Consider the following 6,230-nt stretch of genomic DNA (forward strand, 5'->3'; position numbering starts at 1 on the left):
AATTGCAGTATGTCTCCGAGTCGCGTAGTTTGCGATGTGGGTAATCAGGATCCACCTTTGCCTCTACATTCACTTGCAGCTCTACCACTCGCAGCTTTTGAGAGGTCCAGCATGGGCATGCTAGCTGGTATCACGAGTTTACTTGAGCATCAGGCTGGACAGCTTAGGAGGGCGCACGAGGAGGACATCACTGAGAGGTTCTGCAAGCAAGGATCGAAGGATTTTGCGTCGACCCGTGATCCACTTGTGGCTGAGGAGTATATTCTAGCGTTGTAGACGATCTTTGCCTACATGGGGACCCAGGATGCTGATTGGGTCAGATGCGCAATCTACATGTTGAAGGATGATGCAACTCTTTGGTGGGAAGGCGCAGTGACTGGTCTTGATCTGGCCAGGATGATTTGAAGGGATTTCAAGACGACTTTATTTGAAAATTACTTCACAGAGGATGTGCAAGGCCATCTGATTTGTGACTTTATGAGCCTTCGACAGGGAGACAGGACTGTGGCCAAGTATCTGAGGAAATTCGAGCGGGAGTGTCACTTCGTGCCCACGATTGCTACAATAGAGAGAGGCTGCAGCACTTTACTGGGAACTTGAGGTCCGATATCAAGCATATGTTTCCATGGCAGACGTGACGAAACACAAGGTAGCGGTTAGTCGAGCGTGCCAGTCTGAGAAGGGAGGAAGGAGATGCAGGCTGACTCCCAGAAGCAGAGACAGTTCCAGCAGTCATCTAGAGGACATTCATTGCAGCAGCAAGCATAGAAGTCTTATCTTGGGTCATAAGGGCTCAGATTCTCTTAGACCGTAGCAGCAGCGGCAGCAGAGGCCACAGGGCCAGCAAAGACAACAGCATTAGGGGGCAGTTGCCCTTAGCACTGGAGGGGTACCTTCTTACAGACAGTGTCAGAGGCCTCATGCTGGAAAGTGTTTGGTTGGCTCAATCAGGCGCTACCATCGCGAGGATCCGGAACGATTTCGAGGAACTCTCACAGGGCGAGGCAGACCACAGGGCGCTTATTTGTGGTGCATGCTGAGGATGCAAATCATGATACTTCTCTTATCCCGGATAGTCCTAATTTGCGTTCTTAAATTCAGTTATTGAGATTCTTAGTTAAGATTTGCATTGGAAATTGCTTGACTATTGTACTTGTGTTTTAGAAATGGATGTGTAGGATGAGAATTGGGAATTTGTTAAATTAGCATGCTCAGGATTGAACTTAGGATGCTAATTGGTTGCTCTAGAGAAACGACCTATATCTGTTAGGAAATCTTTTGCGTACAGGGAAGATTAGCCTTAGAGGTATTGTTACGTTTGTGTTGCTAGATTATGGAGCTACACATTCTTTTACCTCTCAGTAGTTTTTGAGGATTTTAGTAATTGTTTGCTATAGTTTAGATGCGAATGTTGGGTCGGAGAGAATATTTTGAGAATTCTCTTAGAGATTTGATCGATTGCTATTGAGGAATTTAGATTTCATTTTTATCAGGAATCGTTGAGCCAAATGATTCGGGTGAAGGGTACTATTGAGAGATGAATTAGTTTGTTGAAGATATAAAATTTGGGAATTTGGTGATAGTACTAATTGAGTAATTAAGTATTGATTGAAGTTTAGATGATTTTGTGAGGGATTGGGAAGGTGCTTTTGGGATAGAGGAAAATCAGTTGCGTAAGTCATTTTATCGATTCTTTCCGAAAATATTGAAATCCTTCTTGTAGTTCATGCATTCCTTGATTCGCATGACATTGTTCATTGAAGATTCAGTCAATTTGGCTTCGAATGATATTTTGGTTATGAATTTCGGAAATTCATATTTCTTGAGAACTTGAATTCTAAATCTGGACATGGATATTGATTTGGGTGAGTATTGTTATTCTATTCCATTGGGATCTCGATTTTATTTTGTTGACATTGGATTACACCTTGGGATTTTATTTCATTTTTGTTGAGTGCGTGCGGATTTCCTCGTGTGTAAGCCACGCTGACAACCCTGATTTTGATTTTTATTGATGATGGACATGATGTCATACCTGTTGACAGGTGATCATCTGATTTGATATTGATTGATTGGCTCGTATCCCTTGTTCGTGGAGCCATGAATTGATTCGCTCACCCCTTGTATTAGACTGCAAACGAGTTGTTTTCTTTTTGCAGATTTGTTTTCCAGATTATTGTATTTTGATTATGTTCTGAACCATGTCTCTTCGATTTCGATTTGATTAACCCAGCAAGTTATTTATTGAGCTGAGTTATACTGAACTTCGTCTTGACATTATTTTGGCTCGTAATTGATAGTGATTGTTAACACCATTGGAATTTAGTGTTTGGCAGGCACCAGATAGAATCGTGGGACAGTTGATATCGAGGTTTTGTTGAGGTCCTATTGTGATTGAATTTCAGGGATCTTAGGAGTCGAGACTACCGTTAGTGGAGTTCACATATAGCATCAGTTGTTAGGAGTCCATAAGTATGGCTCCATTATGGCTCCATATGAGACTTTTTCGAAACAAGGTGTAGATCTCCCGTGTATTGGAACGTTGTTGGCGAGAGGATTCTCTTAGGTTCGGAGTTAGTTCAGCAGACTACAGATATCGTAGTTCGAATTTGGGACAAGATGAGGGCCATACAGAGTCGTCAAAAGAGTTATGCTGACCGACGACTATGAGACCTCGAGTTTGCTGTTGGAGACTATGCGTTTGTGAGGATTGCGCACATGAAAAGCGTGATGCGTTATGGATATGAGTCTCTGCAGTTGGCGTCAAACTTGTCGTCCGAGGAACGACTAGAGCAGATCTTAGCTCGGGAGGAGCAGAGACTTAGAACACGAGTTTTTCCCTGGGTCAAGGTCCGGTGTTAGAATCAGTCAGAGGAGAAGGCTCTCTCGGAGGCCAAGGTCGTTATGCGGACGTATTGTCCAGAGCTTCTCGGTACTTACTCAAATTTCGAGGACGAAATTCCATTTAAGGAGGGGAGAGTTGTAACGCCCCAAAAATTTATTACCGATTTAATTGGCAATTTAAAATAATTATTGAGTTGGAAAAATAATTATTACTGCCAAATGAGTTATAGAGTGTATTTACAAAATACACGTGTCAATTAGTCAATGAGTTTGGCTATTTTTGGATATCTGGTAATTTTAGCATTTTGAGATAATTATTGAGATAATTAAATTAAAATAATTATTTATGCCAGAAAATTTAATTGGAGAAATTAATCAGTTTGGGTGACTGGTAAAGCCTAAGATTTACTCAATTTATTTATTGGGAATTAACTGTCTAGTTGCAGGTCAAAGTTCGCTATTTCAGATAATTGTAAAAATGTGTTAAATTACATATTGGAGTAAAATAACACAAAATCATTGAAATGGATCAGACCGGGTCATTTTAGGACCCAATTTTATAATATTAAGTGGTACACTCTCTCTCACGCACTAAACACCTAAAACACACACTAAAACCCTAACCCCATTCACGTCCCGACGTCGCCGCCCGCCTCCCGCTGCCTTTCGCCGTTGATTGACCATGCCATCTTGTAGCTCTCGTCGAGGCGATCACAACCATACCAAGAATCGTGAGTTTTGGTGTCCGATTTGGGGAGCACGAAGTCGAGAATGGGGCGACACTATTCATCATCTTCCTCGCGCGAATCGTCGGATTTCAGGTCGATTCTTGTTGTTTTTGAGTTGCTAGATGGTAGTAGGTGATGTGTAGAACATTTTTTGAGCTTGTAGTAGCTTTTTCCGTCGCGAATGGTGCAGATCGGTGCTCGGGAAGCTCACGTCGCCGCCGCCTGTAATTCACGATTTCCGGCCGCCTCGGTAGTTTTCTCCAATCGTGGCTTAGTCCATTAGAATCGTCTCATCGAGTTCTACAAGCCTATAAAATTTCAAAATTTTTGGAGCTGTTTTGAGATTTTTTCGGCGACCGCCGCCGTCTTCTTCGGCGAGCCACCGACCTCCGACGTGTTATCCATTTTTGACCGGCTCGACGTGATAGATCCGAATATCCAAGTTTCGAGTCGTGATTCGAAATCGTTAAGCGGTGAGAGCGCAATTAAGTTCGATAATTTTTTTTGTCAAAGTTTGACCAAAGTTGACCAAGGTTGACTTTTGACCATCATATGATTTTTTCGCAGATCGGAAGCCCGTTGAGGATAATTAGAGGCAGAAATCATCAGTTTAGGAATTTGAGCTTCCAAAATTGGACAATTATAAGATTTCCGAGTCCCGATATGCGCAACCGCAACCGCATTAGTTTTTCGTGCGTTTTAAACGCAAAGGCATGTTATACCCTTCCTTTCTCACACCATTTAGATCAATATATTCACTGTTTCAATGATTATGAGATTGTATCAAACTATTTTCCGCATTTTACGTTATTGAATATTTACGCATGGATTTATAATGTGTTCGAGTATTTAAGTTTTGACATGAAATCGCTTTTTATTATGTATTAAATTTTATGAAAATATATTTTAAGCATAGATGCATATATGTATGGGCATATATGTAATAAAAAAAATTCCTTCGAGTTGTGGTTCGTTTCAGCTGCGTTCCTGGCACGGGTGGCCACTGAGATTATTGTGATACGATTATTTGGACTCTATTTGGTATCCCTTATTCTATTGATATCTGTCACGCATTTCATTGCATTGTACTTGATTTTATTCATGTCATTTATATTTTTCGTAATTTTTCTAGTTCGTCGTACTGGGGTCTGACCCCTGTTTTCTTTTTATGTTGTGGTTGTTTGTGATTCCATAGCATGTTATCCAGGAGGATTTGATGCATCTGGTGGAGCGTCATCTAGTGGTACCCAGTGAGTCGAGTGTGGAGTCGAGTTCCCAGATATATGTATATATCAGTTTAGCGAGTTTTATATTTGCCGGGGTGATGCCCTGTGTATCTGTATCGATAGTCTTGGACTATGTTTTGGATTGTTATTTGTGTGATCGAGTCTTGCCGGCTCTGCATGTGTTTAGTCCTGGCCAGTGCGGCTATAGGTTTGTAAATGGGTGTTGTGTCTCTATTTTCGAGTATATATTGTTGGTCGTGTTGTACAGGTTTTTGGGATGTCCTATTTACGAATAAGTCATTCCGAATTTTCTGTAGGCCCAAACGCAAATTTTTAACTCATTTTAGTTGTTTACATTCGTTAATCCTGGTTGTTTGCTCATTAAATACTAAATCAGGACACGGGCCCTCTCATAAATGATGAAGAGAAGGATAGGGTAGAAATGGAATTAAAAAAAATGGTGTCCGCAACACAGTTATTCTAGCTATCTCAATTATTTAAAAATAGTAAAACAATAAAACTCTTCGATTCGATATCAAGATATAATTTAATCAAGTTAAATATATATCCTAAATATATTATCGAGATCATAAAATATTTAACCATATCATATCAAAAAAAATTTGTCTAAAAGGTAAAATTAAATATTATAATTAACACGCTTAAAAAAATCAAGAAATTAAAATTTCTTTCAATTTTCATGCTAATAATATGTCATGAATTCAAGTCAATTCGTGCATGCAGCTTGCTTAATAACGACATAAACATTGTGAATTCATTTGAATTGTGATCAGCTCAAAACATTGAATATTGTTTGGTACGTAGTATATATGTGATAGAAGGATATCATGATGATTTAGTCAGAAAATAAATTTATCCAAATTAGCGCTTCCATATAATGCGGAGTATCAGTAGTGGTTACTCAGATCAAATCTTGAACGTGTGTTTAGGCAGGTCATGCTTACGTCATAAAGCAAAGTAAGAGCCGTTGGAAGGGTTCTCGGTAAAGATACTTTGACACTTAATTCAGCGGTTACCCAAAAAAATAAATATGAAACCAGAGTGTATGATTAATCAGATCTGGAATTAGACTTAAGTCCAAGAGATAATCAAGTTGGGTCATAATAAGTCATCCTGTTATATGATTGATATATGATATTTAGTGTGTGGATTGAACAATCAATAACCTGATATATTGGTTAAGAATGGCTGAAAGTTCGATGAAATAATCGAATTTCAATGAGAGTAAAGAGAATGAAAATATCGCCCACTTCAAAATTATTTTTTAAATGAACTTATTTTTTGTACATATCGTGCATAAATATGAATTATATAAGTGTGTAACTAAAAGTAAGCAAAAGAAGCGTCATTATATGTTCCGACACTTGTATCCTCCTCCAACAATTTCATATCGTTTGATATTCGAAAATAG

The sequence above is a fragment of the Henckelia pumila genome, chromosome 1 (genome assembly GCF_033568475.1).
Source record: "Henckelia pumila isolate YLH828 chromosome 1, ASM3356847v2, whole genome shotgun sequence".
Lineage (NCBI taxonomy): Eukaryota > Viridiplantae > Streptophyta > Magnoliopsida > Lamiales > Gesneriaceae > Henckelia > Henckelia pumila.